This window comes from Schistocerca serialis, chromosome 5 (assembly GCF_023864345.2).
Source record: "Schistocerca serialis cubense isolate TAMUIC-IGC-003099 chromosome 5, iqSchSeri2.2, whole genome shotgun sequence".
NCBI classification, from domain to species: Eukaryota; Metazoa; Arthropoda; class Insecta; order Orthoptera; family Acrididae; genus Schistocerca; species Schistocerca serialis.
In genome coordinates, this window is record NC_064642.1 from 361,760,502 (window position 1) to 361,786,909 (window position 26,408).

Genomic DNA, 26,408 nt, shown 5'->3' on the forward strand with positions numbered 1-26,408 from the left:
GAAAGGTGGATATACACTGTTCTAGTGCCGACATTGTGCATGCTCTGTTGCCTGTGTCTATGTGCCTGTGGTTCTGTCAGTGTGATCATGTGATGTATCTGACCCCAGGAATGTGTCAGTAAAGTTTCCCCTTCCTGGGACAATGAATTCACGGTGTTCTTATTTCAATTTCCAGGAGTGTATTTCTGGTGTTACTGAACACCACTGACACTAACACCTACTTCACTTATCTTTTCACTGGTACGAGGATTAAATTCGGGCAATTCTCCTACGATTTCCTTTGTAAAGAAACATTTGAAAACGGGGTTCAGAATTTCAGCTTTTGCTTTGCTACCCTCAATTCGCTAGGGACTGGACACAAACTTTGGTGTCACTAGCAGCCTTTACATACGACTAGAACTTCTTTGGATTTTGTGAAATGTCATTTGACAATATTCTGCTACGGTAGTCATTGAAGGCATAACGCACTGCACTCTTGACAGCCAAACATGTTTCATTCAGCATCTCTCTATCTATTGCCCCACGCTTTGTTTTACACCTGTTATGCAGTAATCTCTGTTGCCTTAGAATACGACGGGCGATTAGAAATTAATGTTAGGAAGTTTCATCTGTTATAAAGAAATTAGTAGTGTGCGGTACTTATGATCATGCAGTTCGCAACTATGCAGAGTTCCACGAAAGTAATGGCACAATGTCTGATGTATACATGTATAGAATTTACTATGAAACTAGCGAGTGTCCGGAAAGTAAGGACTAATTTGAATTTTGCGCCGTTTTATCATCTGAAGGTTGGCACCCGTCATGTTTGTTATCAGCGATTCTTTACATTAGTAGCCTGGTAGGTTTTGTGTGGTAAGCATTGTTGTTTGATGTTTATTTTCGTCACAGAGCAGATTACAACTGAGCAACGCATCCAAGTGATAAAAAGTTATTATAATAACAGTAAAGTCCCACGGCAACCGTTCAAGAATTGCGTGTGACACTCGGACGTAATGCTGCTCCAACCGAATCATCAGTTCGGAAGCTGATCCGGAAGTATGAGACCACGGGTTCTGTTTCAAATGTTAGGAAGACAGGACGACAGCGTTCTGTTCGAACACGAGGAAACATTGCCGTCATGCGTGACAATGTGACCATAAGCCTCATGAAATCGGTCCGCCGACGAGTTCAACAATTGAATTCATCACCAAGTTCACTGCATGAAATCCTCTCAAAAGATCTGAAAATGCATGCATACAAGATTCAACTTAAACAAGAGTTGATGCCTGCAGATCATGAAAAGAGACATCGATTTGGTCAATGGGTCTTGGCTCGACAAGCGGAGAACGAGAACGTCACAAAAATAATAATTTTCTCAGATGAGGCGCACTTCCAGCTCAGTCGGTACGTCAATAAGCACAACTGCACAATTTGGGTAAAGAAAACCCGCGAGTGATTGTGGAAGATGAGATGCGTTCACAACGCACGGCTGTGTGATGTGGGTTCTGGGCAGGAGTGATCGGTCCGTACTTCTTTGAAAATGATGGTGGACTTGCCATCACTGTGAACGGCGACCGCTACCGAAAAATGCTTTCGGTTTGGTTTTTACCCCTTGTAGATGAAAATGACGATTTTTGGTTTAAACAAGATGGTGCGGCATGTCACACATCCCGTGAAACGATTGCTCAGCTGAATGAATAGTACCCTCAAAAAGTTATCTTTTTGCGTGGCAACCAGAAATGGCCTGCCACAACATGCGATCTTATGCCCTCTGACGTTTTTTATGAGGATTTGTGAAATCAAGAGTGTACGTGAACAAACCATGAACAATACACCATTTGACGGATGAAATTCAAAGAGTTATTAACGGCATCCAACTAGATAATTGTAAACGCGTTATTGAGAACTTCAGTGAACGCACTGCTCGTTTCGCGGCCTTGGGTGGTTATATGGAGGACATAATTTTTCATACCTTAATGGAGGAAGTTAATTAATGTGCTTGTAAAAAATATATTTTCAATAAATTTTGTACTTTCTATAGCATTTTAATATTCGTTCCTACTTCCCGGATATCTCCTAGTAGATGCACATAAGACATAAACAATCGTGACGGAATTACAAAGTTTCTTTCATAACAAGAGTAACAAAATATGGCGTTTGTATTTTCTGGATGGGAGTGGGTACATAGGTACACACTATCCCGTTGTGTTATTGCACCGTTAGTACTTTGTCCAACCTCTGTTCTTCCTAATTATATAAAAAATTCTCTTCACCACTGACTTTGTTAGAATTTGTAGCTGCTGCTGTGAAATTGTCGCCCATTCTTCTCGCTTTGCTCGTTTCAGCTCACATACGGCCGCAGACTGCCTTCCATTGAGACGAACGCGCCTTGCAAGTATTCCAAGAAGGTTTTCACGGGGCTCATTCGGCCTACATACAGGCCACGGCAAGACATCGATATCTTTATCTTCACACCACTTTTTGGTTCTCCATATCATACACAGATTCATTATACCCTAGATCCACATACTTCCTAATCAATTCTCTTTGTGGCACGTCAGTGTACATGTCAGAGTTCAGTCTAGTTTTCAGCTAAGCAACGCGTGACTTACCTGCAGCGCAGAAGGCTGCCCAAATTATAACACTTCACCATAAAAATTTCTCCTCATTCTTACCTGTTGCTCTGTACTCAGTTATGCCAATAATACTAAAATCCACTGAGCATCGTCTCGTCTCTAAAGATCACTTTATTCCATTCTAGACTCCATGAGACATTTTTTAGCAAACTCCAATTGATCCTGTTTATATTTGACTGTTAATGTGGGTTTCTGCAGCCTTTTCTTTAACGCAAGATGTTTGTCATGTGACAAAATTGGCCGTAAATGTCTGGCAGTTACTGGCAACCGTAAATCAACAAGAAGTTGAGAAGAATAGTGGTTTGTGGCTCTTATTTTGCGCAAAAGTAACCCATTCTATACTCGAGATAATTTTCTACCTTGCCCATATTTTTCTTTCTGTCCATATGGTGCCCCCAGTCTGACGAAATTATTAATCATTGTACCTTAATGGTTCATCTTCTTGCCAATTTTATCACTACAGAGTCCTATTTTGTTTTACGTACCGACTTCTGCTTTTTCATCACATGATAACTATTATCAGCATAGCATTGTCAAAACTCAACATTCACCATCACTAATGGTGTACGATTCTTATCTGCGGTGAAGTCACGTATGAACACACTAACAACGCACAGAGGCGTCTGCCTTTATACTGAGTTCCACACTCTTAAACATCTAAATCATTGATGTCTTGTTATATACTGTACCACTGACATCAAATGCGATACCATTTGACTGCAATTGTCGGTATACTGGATTTTATTCTACTGCATATACATTGCGCACAACTATTCCAACCAACAATGTTAACTTTCCTGCAAATATCCGCCTTCATACCGATTTCACTACTGTACTTGTAGGTAAACACAAATGGCGACTCGTTTGGAAAACTGGGCTCGCGAAGAAATCCTCTGTTACTCGTTTTCTGCGGGTGAAATTTTTAACCGCGGCTGAAATTCACCGGTGGTTCGCTGGGGTTTAAGGAGAGACTGCAATAATTTCTCGTCAGCATGTCGCAGAATGATGTAGAAATTTGCGGTCGGTAGAGAAAAGATTTCCGTTGAAGACTGCAGTGGCTGACCCAACTCGGCATCAACAGATTTGAGCACAGCTTACGTGGAAGAGATGATTCTCGATAACAGGAGGATCCTGTGATGGTATATGACGGTAGAGCGTTCGTCAACTTGATCAAGATATTCTGCAGTACCGGAAAGTTTGTTCCTGATGGGTTCCACGAAATCTCATCAACCAACACACGTAGAACCGCATGGGGATAAATCTGAACTGTTGTTACGCTTCTCCACGGGAGGGAACAGTTTTCTTCACCGTACTGTCACGGCTGACGAAACGTGAATCCACCATTGTAACCATTGCAGTAAGAGGTCATGAGTGGAATGCAAATACCCCTCCTCTCCACCAAAGGCAGAGAAGTTTAAGGTGGTGACGCCATCTGCCGCGAACTGATGGTCACATTGTTTTGGGGCAGTGCAGATGTCATACTCATGTCGTTTATGGGAAGAGGAAGACAGTGACTGCTGACCGATACCGCGAGTTCTTGACAAAACTGGTGAAGCAATCAAGAGGAAAAGGCCAGGATATCTCGCCGAGGGCGCCGTCTTCCATCACGACAACATGCGACCTCATAATACACCCCAGAAGACCATCACGCAATTGAAACAGTTTCGCTGATACATCATCGACCACTCTCCCTTTTGTCCGGATACGGCTCCAACTGAATTTCACCTTTTTCCTAAGTTGATACAGCACCAGGAGGCGGAGGGGCAATACTATTTCGTTTAGATGATGTAATTGCGTGACTTTTGCGTTTATTTGCTTACTGTTTGTGAATTGTATCAGACTTATTACTCAATCGGAGATCTCTGCGTTTGCATGGGATACTAGAATTTATTTTATTAACACACATTAGTACCATCATGCCAATGGCCTTGCCGCAGAGGTAACACCGGCTCCCGTCAGATCACCGAAGTTAAGCACTGTCGGGCTGGGCTAGCACTTGGATGGATGACCATCCGGTCTGCCGAGCGCTGTTGGCAAGCGAGATGCACTCAGCCCTTGTGAGGCAAACCGAGGAGCTACTTGAATGAGAAGTAGCAGTTCCGGTCTCGTAAATTGACATTAGGCCGGGAGAGCGGTGTGCTGACCACTTGCCCCTCCATATCAGCATCCAATGACGCCTGTGAGCTGAGGATGACACGGCGGCCGGTCTGTACCGTTGGGACCTCAGGGCCTCTTCGGACGGAGTTTAGTATGGTCTTTAGTACCATCATCAGTATGTGATACAGTAACTGCAGGTGAAAATAGGAAATCGGTAATTAACCTTACTTTATTCATATTGCATTGACTTGTGGGGAGTAATAAAAAATTTCACATCATAACTACCATGTAAGACATTGGATGGTACTGCTTCACTTTATTAACACAAGCATTACAAAATGAGAGCAAATCAGTTCGATCATACGTCTAACTTCAAGCAACGCTAACAAGAGAGAGGTATAGACTCAGTGTACCCGAAGTTTTCTTATTTACAGTGAAACCATAAAAGCTAACGCTGATGAAAGGAGAAAAGATCAGCAATGTAAAAGGCTTATTAACGGAGATAGGATTCTGTGGATTAAGAGCCGGCCGGAGTGGCCGTGCGGTTCTAGGCGCTATCGTCTGGAACCGAGCGACCGCTACGGTCGCAGGTTCGAATCCTGCCTCGGGCATGGATGTGTGTGATGTCCTTAGGATATTTAAGTTTAATTAGTTCTAAGTTCTGGGCGACTGATGACCTCAGAAGTTAAGACGCATAGTGCTCAGAGCCATTTGTGGATTAAGACAGGCGAAAGATCGTTTCTTATGTTTCTTTGCAAGAAATTGCATAAAAATAGTATTTAAAATCTACTGACTGGAGAGCTGACACTTCACTGGTAATGGGGGAAGGGAGTCACTGTGCACAATAAACTGAGGAGGTGATGATGGTGGGTCTCTCCGCCCTCGCCCTAACGAAGACGACTAAGATCAAACATATTTGCAAAAGTCAACCTAAATCACGAAAAACACTATAATCTCCCCCGGAATTTCGCTTGGGTTACCGCCACGAAATGTCCGCCATACGAAATCAAGTGGTGCATCGTGTCTTTGACTCTCTGGTTCGAGAGTTGAAGAATTACAGTGCCAAAATGGGCACCACTTATACGGTATCGTTTGCAAATCTTATTAGCTCGATGGATAGACATCTTTTTTTATTATGTAACACAAGATACCGAGGCGAAAAAGGTCATGGGGTAACAAAATGCACATATACAGATGGCGGTAGTATTGCGAACACATGGTATTTAAAAAAGCGCATTGGAAGAGCTGTCATTTGTACGACCGAGAGCAGTAGGGTTTGACTTGTCAGTGCTAACAGACAAGTAACACTGCGTGAAATTACTACAGAAATCAATGTGGGGCGTACGACGAACATATCTGTTAAGACAGTGCTGCGAAATCTGGCGTCAATAGGCTATGGCAGCGGACGACCGAAGCGAATGTTTTTGCTAACAGTGTGCGGTAACGCCAGCAACGTCTAGGTCCGCACCATATCGGTTATACCCTAGACGTCTGGAAACAGTGGTCTGTTCAGATGAGTACCGATTTCATTTGGTAAGAGCTGAGGACAAGGGTCGAGTGTGGCGCAGGCCCCACGAAGACATGGATCCAAGTTGTCAACAATGGTACTGTGCAAACTGGTGACGACTCCGTAATGTTGTGGACTGTGTTTATATCGAATGGACTGGGTCCCCTGGCCCAAACGAATCAATCGTTAACTGGAAATGATTATGTTTGGCTGCTTGGAGACTTCATGTTTCCAAACGACGACAGAATTTTTGTGGATGACAATGCGCCATGTCACCGGACCACAATTGTTCGCGACTGGCTTAATGAACATTCTGAACAGTTCGGGCGAATCATTTGGCCACACAGATCGACCGACATAAAGCCCGTCAAACTTTATGGGCCGTAATCGAGAAGTCACTTCGTGCACCAAATCCTGCACCAGCAACACTTTCGCAACACAGACGGCTATTAGAGGCAGCACGGCTCAATATTTCTGCAGGGCACTTCCAACGACTTGTTGAGTCCATGCCACGTCGAGTTGCTGCACTAAGATAGGCAAAACGAGGTCTGACACGATGTTGGGAGGTATCCCATGACTTTTGTCATCTCAGTGAATGTTTTAGCAATGAACATGTCAGTAGTTAAAACCCTTCAGTTTCTGCGCGCATCCTGTGATTCACTTCCAGTCGGGCTACTTTCTTCAGTGAGAAGTGCAAGATTTCCTCTACCGGCTTTCGGCCTCGCCCCAGATTTCACATGAAGAGCAACTAGTTCTGCGGCATCGTGCTTTACGACCGTGAGAGCTCACAGGAGCATTCTCACGGCTGAGAGCTTCCCGTGAGTTAACGGTCCCTATGGCCGACTGCTGCCTCTGAGAAAAGCCTGGACCGGCAAAATAAATGCGCCAGCACAGTGGCTCCACCGTATACGAGCTCGGATAAATCTCTGGCCGACGCGGTGCCCTAAGGCGGGGCTAACGAGCGGAGGAGCGGTCCGCTGGTGGCCGCATTGTTAGGCGCTGGGGTGGTGTGCTCTCTGTTCCCTGCCACCGCTGACGGATGGGGGCGTGGCCTCGGGGGAGGGGGGAGGTGAGGCGGAGGTCAGGTCGCGACGCTGACGGATCGACGCCGTAGCTTCCGGCTCATAACGGCGCCAGGGGGAGGCCCGCGCCGCTTCCGGTTGTGTAGGGCTTTGCCTTCCGCTGGTGGAAATAGTTACCACGAGGGGGATTAAAGGCTGCTGTCACAGGAGCTCTGCGGAGTGTCGTCACGCAACTATGATACACAAGTTGTATGGGTTAACTGTCGTCTTTCGCAACTCTAATAAATGTCTATACCTAGGACAGACAGGCAGAATTTTTGAAATACGGTATTAAGAACTCAAATGAGTTTAGAATTTTGACACCAGCCATTCAACATTTGTAGAAAACCTCCAACAAGAAGATCACCACGCTACCACATTAGAAAAGGACATGAAAACAGATTCAGCAACAAGAAGCATCTGCTAAACCTAAAGAAAACTTCCACATTCAAAATGCAATAATAGAGAAGAAACGTAAAATAAATGACCAGACAAACATAAGCAACCACACGCCATTTTTTAAACTAATAAAACATATACAACCCCCAACCCCCACAGACACCACAAAATAATATTACAAGGTAGGAAATATTCACACTGTCGATCATCCTCCACTCTACCACAGTAAAGCAATAATTTACACATACAGTAGCTGAGTGTCAGTTCCCTTCACAAACACACACACACACACACACACACACACACACACACACACACACACGCAAGGATAAACACCTCCACTTAAAATAATAATAAAGTTCTCTCTCTCTCTTTCTCTCTCTCTCTCTATCTCTCTCTCTATTTTGCATCACCCCAGTTCCCAGAACTCCTGAAGATAGGCGTTGACTGTTGATATTTTATCACAGACACAGACCCTTTGACTGTTCAGAGATGTCACTAAACCCGCCCAAATGTAAACAATCATGCATGAGCAGCGCCTATTAGACGGATGGGTCCGACAGCCGATCAGTTCCAGTCATTCCACCAGGAAGGAGGTCCACGGCTCGTGTCGTCTGTAGTTCAACCATGCCTAGACGGTCAATACCGCGGTTCAATCGCGTCCACATTGTTACTTTGTGCCAGGAAGGGCTCTCAACAAGGCAAGTGTCCCGGCGTCTCGGAGTGAACCAAAGCGATGTTGTTCGGACAAGGAGGAGACACAGAGAGACAGGAACTGTCGATGACATGCCTCGATCAGGTCGCCCAGGGGCTATTACTCCATTTGATGACCGCTACCTACGGATTATGGCTCGGAGGCACCCTGACAGCTACGTCACCATGTTGAATAATGCTTTTCGTACAGCCACAGGACGTAGTGTTGCGACTCAAACCGTGCGCAGTAGGCTGTATGATGCGCAACTTCACTCCCGACGTCCATGGCGAGGTCCATCTTTGCAACTACGACACCATGCAGCGCGGTACAGATGGGGCCAACAACATGCCGAATGGACTACTCAGGATTGACATCACGCTCTCTCACCGATGAGTGTCGCATAAGCCTTCAACCAGACAATCGTCGGAGACGTGTTTGGAAGCAACCCTGTCAGGCTGAACGCCTTAGACACAATGTCCAGTGAGTGCTGCAAGGTGGAGGTTCCCTGCTGCTTTTGGGGTGGCATTATATGGAGCCGACGTACGCCGCTGGTGTTCATGGACGGTGCCGTAACGGTTCTACGATACGTGAATGCCATCCTCCGACCGACAGTGCAACCATATCGGCAGCATATTGGCGAGGCATTCGTCTTCATGGACGACAATTCACGCCCCCATCGTGCACATCTTGTGAATGACTTTTTTCAGGATAATGACATCGCTCAACTAGAGAGGCCAGCATGTTCTCCAGACATGAACCCTATCGAAAATGCCTGGGATAGATTGAAAACAGTTGTTTATGGACGACGTGAGCCACCAACCACTCTGAGGGATCTAAGCCGAATCGCCGTTGAGGAGTGGGACAATCTGGACCAGCAGTGCCTTGATGAACTTGTGGATATTATGCCACGACGAATACAGGCATGCATCAACGCAAGAGGACGTGCTACTGGGTGTTTGAGGTATCGGTGTGTACAGCAGTTTGGACTACCACCTCTGAAGGTCTCGCTGTATGGTGGTACAACATACAATGTGTGGTTTTGATGAGCAAAAAAAAAATGGCGGAAATGGTGTTTATGTTGATCTCTATTACAATTTTCTGCACAGGTTCCAGAACTTTCGGAAGCTATTTGAGCCACTAACTATTGCCACCTATAATAACTCCGAAAGCATGACGGGAGCTGAAAAGTTTGTGGGACATATGTTGCATGCGACAACAGGGGCCATAATATTACGTTGGTTTTTTGTTACTACGTGGTGTCACATCAGAGATATGAAGGTCAATTTTTTTTTTAATGGGATGCTATAGCTTGGTACTTATTTTCTGATACCGGCTATCGAGACGAATCCAATGATGAGCAACAGTAAGGTCTTTGAAGGTCAACGAAGGTCACAAAGGTGGCATATACTGAAGATTTACTGAAGGTGTTCGAAGTGACGACCATTGGTATCAATGCAATGCTACAATCTTCTTATCATGGATTGAGTGGTATTCCTTATCACTTCGGCTCTAATCGAAGCATATGCTCTGACATTTCTCCCTCGCGTATCTTCAGGTGGAGTTGGAACGTCTTTATAAACAATAGTCTTTTACGAATTCCCACAAGAAAAAATCCAGAGGCGTCAAGTCTGGAGAATGAGCCAGCCACGACACATCCCCTCCGCGTCCAATCCAACGACTGGGGAACTGTCTCTGCAACTCATTTCTAGCCACCGGCGAAAGATGTGCCGGACACCCATCGTGTTAATACCACATTCTGTTCCTTGTTCCTAAAGGTATTTCTTCCAATAACAGACCTAATGTTTCTTGCAAGAATGTGGTGTAGTTCCTACCATTAAGATTTCTTGGTGGCAACAGTTAGTGACTCATCCTGTATATTATAACCGTTTACCAGGAAATTTTATTTTTAACGTTTATATGATAAATCTGTATTGTTTTTTATTTTCACTACAACAGCCCTCCGTTTCATGTTAGAAATCAACAATTTTCGAACAAAACTGGAATTAAACAACCTGGCAGTTTCAGTTTTGCTTAATATATCGTTTATTTTTAAGTAACAGACAAGAGGATAACTATGTAGAACAAAAATGTTCTGTAGATTACGCAGCCGTTTACACATCCTCACGCAATTCCTACATGGTTCACCACTTCCGGTTCAAAAAATGGTTCAAATGGCTCTGAGCACTATGTGACTTAACTTCTAAGGTCATCAGTCCCCTAGGACTTAGAACTACTTAAACCTAACTAACCTAAAGACATCACACACATCCATGCCCGAGGCAAAATTCGAACCTGCGACCGTAGCGGTCGCGCGGTTCCAGACTGTAGCGCATAGAACCGCTCGGCACCACTTCCGGTTTCTAGGGGAATCTAGTTAAGACACTGATCGCATATGCAAAGAAAGTGGTCGAGATGAGGTAACGCTGGATAGGTATGCAACATATACGTAACGCGGTTACGATTTTGACTGACCACTGCTGCTAGGAAAGTTACTGTAGTCTACGCTTACTTATAGTAGCTTACGGTAGTTTTATAATTCTAGTGGCTGGTGAGTAGTGGTGTACCAGTTCAAATGCCCGTCCAGTGATCCGGATTTAGATCTTCAATAATTTCCCTTAATCGCTTGAGTCTCTGATGGTTCCTTTTAAAGGACACGGATGATTTCTTTACCAATTCGAGCTTATGCTCCGTCTCTTATCACTTCGTAACTGACAGGACGTTAAATCATAATCATTTCTGTTATGAATTTTGTGCTACCTAACTCATATTGCAGTCTATTTGCTTATCATATTTCACTTCCTCGGCATTCTCCTTAAAATATTTCCTTGTTATTGTTTTTGTATGTCTGTTCATATTGTATTTGAAGCTGTATTTTGTAATCTGTCATGAAATCCATCTGTCAAAACTCGTCATATGATGTGCTGTGAAGGTCAAGTGGATATCCTCAACAAGCGTCGACTTATCTCGGTAAAGAGCTAAACAGTTTTAACCTCGCAGTCAAACAGTTTTAATCTCGCAGGCATCTGAATTCGTGATGGGTCGCCGTGTATACAGCGCAGGTGCATTGCGATGTTTGCCAACTTCTCTCCGACACCATGTCCTCGAAGTTCTGTAACTAGTCTATAGATAACTTGATAAGAGAATTCTTAAGATCCAGCCTCACCTATTATTCTATGATAATCGCCACTTTACTGTCTAATTTTTGTACACAGAACAAAAAATGTCTCCATTACTTCGCTACCATGTTCCTTCGCTGCAGAGAGACGAAAATATCTCCTTTCAATAAGTCTCTGGTTTGTAACACTGTCACTTAATAACGCTGTCTCAGATTCTTATGTACGCTACAGTATTTAACACAGATAACACACAGTCCGTAAATGTTACGTTACAACATGCTTGCTACATGTGACATGAATTTCGAACCCAACATAATTTGTGGTTTTTATTTTCAGGTATAAGCAAATTTTAATGTATAGACGTTTGTGAATTATAAAAAAGCATTTGACAGAGTTCACAAACATAAGCTATGGTCAATAATGGAAGAAAGAGCGATCCCTAAAATCTCATCCAAGTCGCAAAAACCCTACATATGGATAGCAGAATTAGAGTTGACACGGGTAAAGAGATAACATCTGAAATACAAACAAATCAAGGAGCAAAACAAGGATGTAGCTTGTCACCAACATTATTCAACATCTATACATATTACTTGATCAGTGAATGGAAAAGAGAAAGAAAAGCATGAGCCATAAATATTGTGAGGAATTAACATATTAAAATAATCTTATTTGCGGATGATCAAGTTATCATACAAGACAGCGAAGATAAATTATAAATGGCATTGCGTGAACTAAACGAGGTAACTGCGAGCTACAATCTGGGTATATCTATAAACAAAACTAAAAGCATGGCCTTTTTTGGTAGTTACGCGATACGAATAAAAATAGTCCTCAATAACAAGCCGATAGAACAGGTATTTAGAATGTGACATACAGTCTGTTAAGTAAGACCGCGGTCGGGCTAGTCATTAGAAAAATGTATTTGACAACAAACTAAAACACACACATACATCATGTTATGTACAAAAGAAAAATGAAATTACATTTCATAATGCGTCCAGTCACCCGCAGTATCGATAATTGCTTAGCATCTTTTAGGCAAGCTTGAAACCAAGTTTTCCGCGTATTCACATGGTAGAGACCTCCAAATTGCATCGAATTTGCATTGACAGCTGTTTCAAGGTGAATTTTGCTTGCGCTCGACGCAATGTTAAGAATGGATTTCCAGAAAAAGATTAATAATCATTTTTTCCACTTTTGGGGTCACTTTACCGACTGGAACACGTTCTTCAAAGTTATCCACGTTTTGAACCAACGCATAGCCTGTTACCCACTTCTGTACAAATGAGTGTGATTTCCCCATATATTCACACGTCGCGGCATGACCTCATTTTCGGACTTTTAGGGTGGCTACAGAGAAAAACAGCCTCAAAACGCGACGCAGAAGCTGCACTCATGTCCCTTCTTGTGTATTTCAGTCAAGAATTCAAAGTAAACTAACGATTTGTGGACCTTGCATGAGGGACATAGGTTCTCTGTATTGGGCTGTGAAAGAACTAAGGCGATGTCTTTCACCATCTGTGTGTAATGCCGACAGAGCTCTTACTTAACAGACTGTCATATGATTAGGATATGGATATACAGGAGAAAACTAATACTTACCAGATAACATGTGGCACGACAAGGAGAATAATTGCATAAAAAGTTCTCGGTTTACTTGCCGCGTCAAATTTGAATAACATCCATGTTACCCAAATTTGACGTGGCAAGTAAACCGAGAACTTTTTATGCAAGGACTCCGCCGCGAAAGACTTCGTAATCAAGGAGAATAATTAAGTGAGAAAAAGAGACACGGGCGAAATCTTATACAGTCAAGGAATTTCCTACTTTATATATGGGGAGGAAATTTGGACACTGAGAAATAAAAATTTAGTACTGGAAGCATCAGAGGCCAACGGCCTTGCCGCAGTGGTATCACCGGTTCCCGACAGATCACCGAAGTTAAGCGCTATCGGGCTTGGCTCTCACTTGGATGGGTACCATCCGGTCTGCCGGGCGCTGTTGGCAAACGGGGTGCACTCAGCCCTTGTGAGACAAACTGAGGAGCTACTTGATTGAGAAGTTGCGACTCCGGTCTCATAAACTGACGTACGGCCGGGAGAGCGATGTGCTGGCCATACGCCCTTCCATATCCGCATCCAGTGACGCCTGTGTACTAAGGATGACACGGCGGCCGGTCGGTACCGTTTGGCCTTCATGGCCTGTTGGGGCGTAGTTTAGTTTTTAAGAAGCATCAGAAATGAAAAATGGTTCAAATGGCTCCAAGCACTATGGGACTCAACATCTGAGGTCTTCGGTCCCCTACACTTAGAACTACTTAAGCCTAACTAATTTATATGATCTGTGAAACGCTGTACAAGAGAAACAAAATTACAAACGAAGTAATAAGGGAAGAATTAGGATGCAACCATTAACCCTAATGGTAATACAATGCAAAGAAAAATGAAGAGAACATGTACTTCGTATGTCGACACAATGACTTCCTAAACTTGCAGCAAGTCATAAACCATGGGGCAAAAGAAGTGTAGGAAGACAGAGGCCCTCGGGCTAACCCTGGAGCGACAGAAGAAGAAGCTGGAGATCAACGGCAGATGGCTGCAGAGGCCATGACGCGACTACGAGTCACCAGAGGCTGAAAATTCGACGAAAAAAAGCCGCGAGAGCATTTGTGTTTGTTGGAGGCGAGCTGACGCATCAGCAGGCCCGCTAGGGAAGATGTCCCGCGCCCTGACCGACTTGGCCGCCTGCCCGCTCAGTGCGGACGGCTGACGTCGCAAACCCGTTTGCAGCCGCCGCTCTGCGCCTCGCCGGGAAGGACGGCTGCCGATGACCGGTCCTCCAGCGTCTGGCCTGCCAGCTGGACCAACTCGCTAGGCCGCCTGCCACGGCTTGGACTCGGCGCCAGCTTCTGCCAGTATCTCTCAGTAGTATGAGAGTAATCGTAACAGTGCCTGCAGATACGCTGCTGACCATTAAAACTGCGGCACCGGCAAGGATACCAAATAACGACCTTTTACGTATTGTGCGTATGCAGTATATTAGGCAGAACACATGATTAAATTTGTAGGTGATTCGGGAGTGTACAGACTGCGAAATTTAGTCCACAGAGCTGCAACGTCTGGTAGAAACAATGACTAACCCAGCTAGGACGACAGATGCTACTTTAACTCCTTGGCAGAGTTCATCACTCATAGTGGCTGGAGAGTATTGGCGTGCCACTCTGTCGAGAACCCATGACAAGATCAGCGTGGCTACTCAAAACTGAAAAAAAAAGAAACAAGTTAACTGGAAATTTCAGGTGTGAGGAGGAAGATGTGTCAAGAACCTCCTAAAAAGTGAATGGTTGAGGGTGGGGGCCAGCATTCCACAATAACGACTTTCCTTCCTCTCAGCTCAGCTATTTACAAGCCATAAGCAGTAGCTTAACCACAGTTTTTAAACGCGGATAATTTATTTGGAATGATATTCATATAATTAACACACTTTTAGATACTGAGTACTTAAAAATTTTTGATCTATAAAACTCAATATAATTCAGTTTCAGTATTAGGTTAAAACGCAGAATTCCATGAGATTTTATGAAGTTACCTTTTATTTCCCTGATTTTTCCAGGTAAAATATAATTCCCTGATAATTCCAGGTTTTACAAAAGAATCGGCACCCCGCAGATGTTTACAGTGGGTGAGAGATCTGTAGACCGTGCTGTCAGGGCAATAGCCGAACACAGTCTATCAAGGGGTAACTGGACAACACAGGCAACGTGTGCTCTTGTGTTATCTTCTTGAAAGACAACTTCACCGAGATCTCGAAGGTAAGACTTGACAACTCAGATAAGTAACGACTGTTGTCCAAATTTCCTGATGTGCGAACCAGAGGAGACCGTGTTGTGTAGTCAGTGGTATCCTGTACAATCACCCCAAGTGCTGGGCCCATATGACGACGATGAATGCTATCTGGCGACGTTCGTTCTCCTGAGAGGCTCCATACACTGATAACGTCCATCATAATACTGTACGCAAAACTGGGTCTGGTCTGAAAAGATGACCTTGTGCAACTCCTATGTCCACTGTTGTTCATCTGCATCTACATCATACTCTGCCGTTCCTGTGCCCACTGTTGTTCATCTACAGCTACATCATACTCCGCAAGCCACCTACTGTTGTGTGGCGTAGGGTACTTTTTGTGCCACTAACTAGCCCTCCAACCCTGTTCCACTCGCGAATAGCGCTTGGGAAGAATGATTGGCGGTAAGCCCCCGTATTAACTCTAATTTCTCGAATTTTCTCCTCATGCTCATTACGCGAGATGTATGTGGGAGGAAGTAATATGTTGTCCAATTCTTCTCGGAAAGTGCTCTCTCGAAATTTCAATAGAAAATCTATGCGTGACGCACAATGCCTCTCTTGTAACGTCTGCCAATCGGGTTTGTTGAGCACCTCTGTAACTTAATAATTTTTTCATAATGTGGGACCACAGTCATAATATATTTCTTTAAAGTCAGTACCGCCATTAGACTGTTTTTTTCATTTTGCAGTGTTACATTTACACGCTCATGATTTCGGCTTCAAAGTGCCATATCAAGTGTTTTAAGTATTATACAGTTCCTAAGATGGCATACTGTCGCATTGATGGGCAAACATCTATTAGGCGCACTACAAATGTAGTGGTGTGGACATGTTGGGAATGTGGGTCTCACGGCGAGCGTGCAAGGGATAAGTCCCTGCAGGCGTACTTTTTTTTCTGTGCCCTCGGTGGCTCAGCTGGATAGAGCGTCTACCATGTAAGCAAGAGATCTCAGGTTCGAGTCCTGGTCGGGGCACGCATTTTCAACATGTCCCCAATTATGTATATCAACGCTTGTTTGCAGCTAGGGTGTCGATTTAACTATCGTTGCATTAGTTAGAAAGCTTTGTGCAATTTGGATGTTGAATCTAATGAATTCTGGTCGAACCCAAATGCCTAAATGTATTTCTCAGTAACAAGTGGACTGTCTTCAAAAGCATCCAACCTCTTTTATCTGCTGACTTGTTACCACGCCAGGATGAAAGAATACGGCCAGTGTTTTATGGAACGCAAAATGGATGTTGCTGATTACTAAATTATTTAAAGAAATGACCGGAGAATTCTATGCAAGTCCTATGGATAGGCCAGATGGAAAAAATTTGAAATTCCAAATAATGAAATCACATTTCGTCAGAACAATGTCCGTACTTACAAGCCTATTTCGATAATGTGCAAACTCTGAATAGCACGAGCTTCAACCATATTCGCTTGATTTGACGCATTTTGACTCAAGTTTTCACACATCATGGACTTTGTGACTGGAAAACAATTTGAGGTTATGCCAGCCGTAGCTGAACGACACAAGCGGCTTGTAGTGAAATTGCTTGGTTATGGAATATCGTCTCAGTTATGTGACTGAATTTGTGATTTCCTGTCAGAGAGGTCACAGGTCGTAGTAAATGACGGAAAGTCATCGAGTAAAACAGAAGTGACTTCTGGCGTTCCCCAAGGTAGGGCCTTTGCTGTTCCTTATCTATATAAAAGATTTGGGAGACAATCTGAGCAGTCGCTTATCGACTAATAAAGTTATCAGAGATCAAAACAAATTGCAAAACGATTTAGAAAAGATAACTGTATGGTGCGAAAAGTGGCAATTGACCCTAAATAACGAAAAGCGTGAGGTCATCCACATGAGTGCTAAAAGGAAGATTGGAATAATAGAGAATTGTGAAGGTGGTTCGCTAAATCTTCTGCCAAGCACTTAAATGTGATTTTCATAGTATCCATGTAGATGTAAGTGTAGATGTAGATGGATATTTTGAACAACCTTCAGAAGAACTATTTCGGGTTAAAATTTACTCACTGAAACAGTATTTCATAGCCCAGCAAAGAAGTTTGCCCTCATCCTCATTTTGTTTTTAAAGAGTAACAAAGTGTACCTGTGTGAAGAGTAAAGCGTTAAACTTTTCCTGTTGTTCGTTATTTTGCCTGGTCTACAATCAGTTAGATGCAAACAAAGTTCATGTTTTATAAATGTCATTCGTCTTTGTTCCTTGTACTTGAGTGTGGTTGGTTATATTCTGTACGTTGGGAAAGGATAGGAGAAAAACAGTAGTTTCTTTTTAGCGGGAAACATCATAGAATTCGACTGAAAGGGTTTGAAGATATTACAGAAGATCTTAAACAGTTTGGCCGTTCGGGGATTTGAACACAGGTTCTCCCTAAGAAGAGTCTCCATCTCTTCGCCACTTCGCTTTGGAAGTGTGGTAAGCGCTTCGAGTTTTTTATTGAGCTTTCAGCTGTCCTGCGAGGTTGCGTCTCTTCGAGAATCCGATAGGTTGGATCTGATGTTCGTCTCGACTATCAGCCGTTCACTAACCTCCACAGTCGTGTCTGTAGTATTCCGCACCCACATCCACATAGTAAGTGTAGCGTTTTACACGACAAAGACAGCAGCTACGCGCTGGGTTTGTGATCGAATGCCAGTAAATCCACTTATTGCGCCATCATTTTGAAACGTTGCTAACCTTCTGATTAACTAGTATAGTCGGTGTGCGCTGCAGGGCTGCACATGAATGTCACGTTAGCACACAGGCTGACTTTGCAGGCTCACGATGTGGACTAAGTCAGCCTTCACTCGGTTTACGATTATTTCAAGGTACCAATAGACAACAGCTCATAAAACAGTAAGTGGCTAAAGCTTTCTGTAAAAACGAGAACAACAGAACACCAATGAAAACATGTAACAACTTAACCACGTGTTTCTTGGAACATGAAAGTAAAAATGGTTCAAATGGCTCTGAGCACTATGGGACTTAACATCTGAGGTCATCAGTCCCCTAGAACTTAAAACTACTTAAACCTAAATAACCTAAGGACATCACACACATCCATGCCCGAGGCAGAATTCGAACCTGCGACCGTAGCAATCGCGCGGTTCCGGACTGAAGCTCCTAGAACCGCTCGGTCACCGCGGCCGGCATGAAAGTAAGGAAACGCAATCAGACCTAATGTCTTTAGGTGTAATACGACGGTGGGCTATAATCATAGTACTAAAACACTGCAATACATGCCATTTGTTGTTCATTGCCGATCGTGACAATACAGTTTTTTGTAGTGTATGCTGCCCATCTAGGACATTCCGCCAACGTGCGTACATAAGAAATGCTTCTGGCGGTGAACCACATTTACAGTGATACAACAGTCGTGTTCTGCGTACGCAATATTTAACGGAAAACACGCGATAATAGATAGACTCCTTGAGGAGCTGCAGCAATCTAAGCTGTAAAGAACGGCCGTGTGGTATTACTGGTAAAGCTGACCACTAGCAAAGGACTTGTTCTTTCTCGAATACGACTCCTTTCATCCACATTTAGAGTAGTGTATCTGATTACCGTATGTGGCTGTTGCTAGTGTATATAGAATGTGGGGTGCTGTTGAAGATGAGAGTTACTGGGGGACCGTCATGAAAAACGCACACTATTTAAAAAATGCAAAAAATTCAAAATTTTGAAGATACGACAGTTAAATTTTGTACCATGCTTTATATAAAGTTAACACATTTAATGCCAAGTTCCTTGGATTGCATATATTTTACTTTTTTTGTTGCTGTTGTTGTGGTCTTCAGTCCAGAGAATGGTTTGATGCAGCTCTCCGTGCTGCTCTATCCTGTGCAACCCTCTTCATCACCGAATAACTACTGCAACCTACATCCTGTTGAATCTGCTTAGTGTATTCATCTCTTGGTCTCCCTCTACAATTTTTAGCCTCCACGCTTCCCTCGAATACTCAATTGGAGATCCTTTGATGCCTCAGAACGTGTCCTACGAACCGACCCCTTCTTCTAGTCAGGTTGTGCCACAAATTCCTCTTCTCCCCAATTCTATTCAGCACCTCCTCATTAGTTACGTGATCTATCCACTTTTTTATGAAATTTAAAATTTTATTTTCAAACAATAATATACGTACTTCCCCTTTCAAGTGATTCCTACAACATTTTCTCTGTTTGATCTTTTGCATAAAGAAAGCTTCTCTCGTGAAGTTTCTTTGAATACAGCTGAGAATTTTAATAATTTTAATTATAATTCTGTAGTATAATATAAAATTCATGCAAAATTCTAAAGCACTTTCTCCAATATCTAAGCTTACACTAAGAATTCCAAAATTTACTCTTGAGACAACATTTGTTGCGTTTATAAACATAAATGTACAAAATTTCATAATTGTTGCCTTCATAGATTCTGAGAAAAAAGGTACATAAACTTTCAAAATATAAATTTCAGGAAATGCAATTTAAAGTTCAACCTAACGTTTTTCTTCTTATGTCACCTCTTTAGGTTTGTACTCAGGGTAGTCTTTCCCTTGAAGGATTCTCTTCTGGTTTCTTGGTTTGTGCCTTCTTTCCTTTATCAGGTCTTCAACTGACTTTTCAGCTGCAGAGAGCAGCTTTAAATTGGTTTTTCTCAGGATGTCTTGAGTGAAATTTCCTAGCCAATTCTCTGTAATATCTTTATCCTCCCTACGTTCCCATCACCAAATACAAGAACTGCATCCTAATTGCAATTCTGGTAACTGTATCAGATGAAAATGTGGGTTTAGGGCATCGTTTCCATATGAGTGAATTCAGAGACTCATTTCGATTCTGGGTTTTTGTCATGAACACACTTTTTTAGAGGTTCAAGATCGTTCAGAAACCTATAAGTGGGTCTTATAACATCCAGTATACAATTTAGAAGCTTCTCCTACTGAATGTAGGGGCTGTTATCCCTCTGAGTCCGTAGATATTTACACTGGCTAAGGTGGCACAGATGGTGATTGGGATAGTCACCTGTCGACAGCATGTGGAAATGTATAACCCATACTACCCTCTTCATGTCACTTGTATTGGACAGGTTCTTCCTGACAGCCTTGCCATGACACATTTGAAGAGTGCCTATCATATTCTTTTTGAGTTTTTTGTGCCGACCAGTGCCCTTTTCCATCTTCGAACGTTTAGTCCTTCGTATCACTGATAAGTTTCCTCAGTCTATAGCCTATTCTCTTCTGCATGTGCCCAATGCAGCCTTATAGATGTATCCCGTGCAAGTTTGCTTGAAAGTAATCCAAGGAATCGTTGTTAACCGAGCAAGTATTGCAGTGATCCTTTAAAAATTGAACGTCACAGATAGATCGCGACACACATTTAATTACTTTTCAGGCACTTTGGATTCGATTTCATGATTGAAACCTTGGGAACTTCTTATCCTTGAGTTCTACTAATAAATTAATAAGATATACGGAAAATTGGCATTTTCGGTCAATGTCATGAACTTCAGCGCTTTGTTACCATACAGGTTGTTGCTGTGAAAGACCAGGAGGGGCTACGATATTAACGCTCACATTCGATGGACCAATTACTAGCAACAGTGTGTCATGTTCTTACACAATAGGACAGTCCGGAGACATAAGGAATTTAACTCAGACCACTCTCACACAGGCCATCGACCAGAAACTTCGTCACCACCTCACCACTCGTTCTCAGTGAAACCGTAAAGACAATTATTTTAAATAGAGAGTCTCTTTGTATCGAGAGTGTCTTGCATGATTTTTCTTGCTCAGTTGCATCATGTGCTAGGTTATACTAATTAATGGGAAAATAAACTAGTAAATTGGTCGTGCAGAACTGTATAAGGGCGATCAAAAAGTTTCCGTTCGAGACCGTACAGTCCAGAATCAGTATGCTAATCAGACAAAATCGTCGTGAGCACTGACGCAATCATTCCACCGACGCATCAGGTTGAAGATGGGAGTTTGGTGAAATATCGTGTCCTTGTGAATAAGTCTGTAGCTGCCTGCTCCAGTTTGGGGACGTCTTCCGTCCAATTGCGACCCAACACTGAACTTGACGCACCATTCCACAACTGTGGTTTTCGTCAGAAGAAGTCTGTAGCTGCCTGCTCCACGTCCTCGTCCGACAGAAATCGTCGACCCTTTCAGGTCTTTTTTTTAAGGAAACGAAGACGTGGTAATCGCATGGTGAGAGATCAGGACTATTGGGCAGTTGTTCGACTGTCTCCCACTTGGGTTGGCATAACGTTTGGAGTTTGGGGACGTCTTCTGTCCAATTGCGACCCAACACTGAACTTGACGCACCATTCCACAACTGTGATTTTCGTCAGACACCCTGGGCCATACACATTCTTCATTCTATGATGGATATCTACTGGCGTTTGTCCTTAGGCACGCAAGAAAGAAATAACAGCACGTTGGACATGTTTGGACGCATTTGGTAATAACGTCGCCATAGTTCACGTACCCGCATTTGCGCACGCACGTCAGAAAAACATGAATGCCACATTAATCCCTTGCCAGATGTCGGTGCTTAACACCGGCGTCGGAATCGCGCTACATTGCGTATAAGCTCCAGTAAAACCCTCAGGCGGAAACTTTTGGATCGCCCATTATAATAGGTCACAGCTAATAAACATTTAGTTGACTCGTTCGCTTTCTGATCGCAGCAAGTCGAGACCATGGCTAGGTCAAATTTATTCAAATCTTAAAACAGCCTATTAAAACGAAAACTGAAGACCTCGGTTGTCAATAGAGGTACGGGGCAGACGAGGAGCAACAGAGTTATCGTATGTACGTGGTGCGCTTTAGTCATATTAGTTGATAGTTCCATGTTAAACTGAGAAATAGTCGCTTTATCTCTAACGTCAGTTGCTCGCTGATGGCAACTTTGCCAGGCTGTGAGCATGTAAACAATGGTAAGTACCAAAAATATTGCTGCCAGTAGTTGTGGCGCATGCGACGTCAAAGCCAGGAAAATATGCTTTTTAAGGACTATTTCTACGAATCTTTGGATGATGTTTACTCACCAGGAAAATATTTGGGCTCCAACTAACACAAATACACCAAAATCGTGTGAGAAATAATGTAAAGGTCTCTTATTGCACTAATGATACTCCCGCATCTGCAAAACTCTGCAGTCGTCCGTTAGAGGCCTCTGCGTATGCCATGCCGCATTGCACACTGATCTGCGGGTACGCCAGTCGGGACCAGTAGGGACGGTGCAGTGTGCCTCTGAAGTTGCGTTTTGTGACGTTATTTGTGTATTGAAGCGTCAGATGGTTCGGCGATTGGTAACCAATCCTGCTAATGTATTGCGATTGGTTGAGATGAAGTTACGATGAACCCTTCTTCGTGAAGATGGTACTGGTGTAGAAGACGAATCATTCGCATGTTTTCTGGTATCTTTTATAATGCAAAAATATGAGCATAAGTTAGAAACAGGTACTGTTGTAACACTAACACATAATGATGATGATAGGGATGATAATGACGAACAACTCATTGCAAACGGTAGTGCTACGGCAAGCGTGGGAAGAGGTGATGGAAGCAGTGACAGTGAATACCAACCGTCTCACAAGAAGAAGCTTAAAGTTGCAAGTATCATCACGGCGTTTGATGACAACACACTGGAGAACATGTACGATGATTATTACATTAGAGGTTTCGACACATACGACAAGCTTCTGAAAAGATACCCTAAACTGAAGTCTAAAATCAATATTAAAAACATACTGGATTGCGTGGCAAAGAAAAGAGAAGGAAATACAGTTTTCAAAGGAAATCGTACACTGCTGTTCAAGACCATCAAGGAGCGTGTAATGGCGAAATTCGATGAAGCGCGAGAATGCGGTTCCGCCGTTCATTATTGGCATTTACAACAATGGGCATTGGACGTAGCCAGAAATCTCGGGTGTACAAACTTTATAGCTTCACTAGGATTTATTACTAATTTGAAAAAGGAGTTTAGGATAACATCACGCCGTATCACTGTGCTCCAAGCACGAAAAGATAAGGATGACGAAGAAGAGCTGACTGAACGAGCCCAAACGTTTGTTGCTGACGTCAATGAGCATATCACGAGAGAAAACATCGATCTTAGTTCTGTATGGAACTGTGATCAGAGTGAGTTCAACTATGAACTTTCTTGTGACAGAACACTATCCATGAAAGGGGAGAGAAACACTATCGCGATGTTGCAATCAGTTAACTGTGCAGCACATAGTTACACGATCGATGTTGCTATATCAATGGACGGCAAAGAAACTATATTTGCTTCCAAGAATCCAGTGGAAAGTTTAGACCCCGCGCGTCAGAGGAAATAGAAACGCGGTGCCCTCCAAATGTCGTCGTCGATGCAAGTGTGAGTGGGAAGATGACGAAACAACAGCTGAAGACGTTTTTTCTGTCAGTTTTGAATCCACATTTGTCGAGAAAGTCATTAGTACGTTGTGACTCCTTGTCTGGACACAAGGATGAACGAGTACCACCGCAAGCATCTGGCGGAAAACATGTAGATTTAAAAATCATTCCGCCTAAAACTACAAAATATGCACAACCTCTGGATGTGTATTTCTTCAGGCAATATAAAATATATGCCAAGAGAATAACAGACTTCATTTAACTATGTTCCAGTAATATGCAGCCGAAATTGCACGACAGATTCTTTATCATGAATATGCATTCTGTCATTTACAATCAGTTATCTGCGGGAGTATGCAGACCAATGCTTCGTTACGCGTGACAGAACGCTGGCTACGATATTGGTGAACAACTTCAAAAGTGTCATTGACGTGGCGTTCAACACTGATATTACAGAATGTGCAAATACACCATGCGATCAACTTGCATTTCTTCACTGTGCGTTTTGCAGTCATTCGTATTGCTCGGAGCATTTTATTGACATTCCACATTTACATTTATAGTTAAGATTGCTGCATTGCGTATGGCGTCTACAATTACATCTACAGTGATATCTAGAGCATGACTGCAGAGTTTTGTAGAAAAACGACAGCCACCAGCACATTCAGAGGTATATAATGGTCCCGTAATAAAACGTTCATACAGATCTGTTTGTTCGAGCTCAAGTACTTTCCTGGTCAGATAAAGACCCTGAATTTGTTCCTCAAAGCAAATGCGCTTTAATAGTTGTTGCTAATCAGGTTGTTCCGACGTAACCACAGGCGCCGGCACGAAGATGACGAACGCAAGAGCACAGAAAGCTGTGACACGGCAAAGATCAGCACATTCCTCAAACTGGGGAACTATCAAGAATGGGGTTCCACAAGGGTCGGTCTTGGGTCCTTTGTTGTTCTTAATATATATTAATGACTTGCCATTCTATATTCATGAAGAGACAAAGTTAGTTCTCTTTGCTGATGATACAACTATAGTAATCACACCCGACAAACAAGAATTAACTGATGAAATTGTCAATAATGTCTTTCAGAAAATTACTAAGTGGTTCCTTGTAAACGGACTCTCACTGAATTTTGATAAGACACAGTACATACAGTTCCGTACAGTAAATGGTATGACGCCATTAATAATTATAGACCTTAATCAGAAGCATATAGCTAAGGTAGAATATTCAAAATTTTTAGATGTGTCCATTGATGAGAGATTAATTTGGAAGAAACACATTGATGATCTGCTGATACGTTTGAGTTCAGCTACTTATGCAATAAGGGTCATTGCAAATTTTAGTGATAAACATCTTAGTAAATTAGCTTACTACGCCTATTTTCACTCATTGCTTGCGTATGGCATCATATTTTGGGGTAATTCATTACTGAGGAATAAAGTATTTATTGCACAAAAGCGTGTAATCAGAATGATAGCTGGAGTCCACCCAAGATCATCCTGCAGACATTTATTTAAGGATCTAGGGATATTCACAGTAGCTTCTCAGTATATATACTCTCTTATGAAATTTGTTATTAACAACCAAAACCAATTCAAAAGTAATAGCAGTGTGCATAACTACAGTACTAGGAGAAAGGATGATCTTCACTATTGAAGATTAAATCTAACTTTGGCACAGAAAGGGGTGAATTATACTGCCACTAAAGTCTTTGGTCACTTACCAAATAGTGTCAAAAGTCTGACAGATAACCAACAAGTATTTAAGAAGAAATTAAAAGAATTTCTGAATGACAGCTCCTTCTACTCCATAGAGGAATTTTTAGATATAAATTAAGAAAAAAAGAAAAAAACCAAACCAAAAATATAAAAAAATTTTTAAAAAACAAGAAAATAAAAAAAGTTGTTATATTAATTTAATTATGTTGTTAAATTAACTTGATTATGTCATGTATTGGAAAATTTGACTCGTTCCACATCATTACGAAATATCGTATTCATGATCCATGGAACTAGTATTAATCTAATCTAATCTCTAATCTAATCTAGCGAATAGCCCGCTGACTAGGACCGCACCACTACAGGAGCAGCCTCTACAAGAACAGAAGGTAAGCGCCGCTCCTGCCAGCCTCGACCGCAAAGTATTAGCACAGTACTAGCCCGGCGCTAGAAGAGAGCACTACGACAGCCGCTAATAGTGATCGACAAACTGTGTGACAAACTTGCATGAACATTGTATATACACTATGTGATCAAGAGTATCCGGACACCTGGCCGAAAATGACATACAAGTTCGTGGCGCCCTCTATCGGCAATGCTGGAATTCAATATGATGTTGGCTCACCCTTAGCCTTGATGACAGAGTCCACTCTCGCAGACATACGTTCAATCAGGTGCTAGAAGGTTTCTTGGTGAACGGCAGCACATTCTTCACGGAGTGCTGCACTGAGGAGAGATATCGATGTCGGTCGGTGAGACCTAGCACGAAGTCGGCGTCCCAGAACATCTCAAAGACGATCAATAGGATTCATGTCAGGACGCTGTGCAGGCCAGTCCATTACAGGGATGTTATTGTCATGTAACCACTGCGCCACAAGCCGTGCATTATGAACAGGTGCTCGAGCGTGTTGAAAGATGCAATCGCCATTCCCGAATTGCTCTTCAACAGTGAGAAGCAAGAAGGTGCTTAAAAAATCAATGTAGGCCTGTGCTGTGATAGTGCCA

At 42.8% G+C, this 26,408-nt stretch overlaps 1 pseudogene; it reads left to right on the plus strand.

Moving 5' to 3' along the window:
- Positions 1-4,533: 4,533 nt before the first annotated feature.
- LOC126483001 (5S ribosomal RNA) lies at positions 4,534-4,651 on the plus strand (annotated as a pseudogene).
- Positions 4,652-26,408: the final 21,757 nt, after the last annotated feature.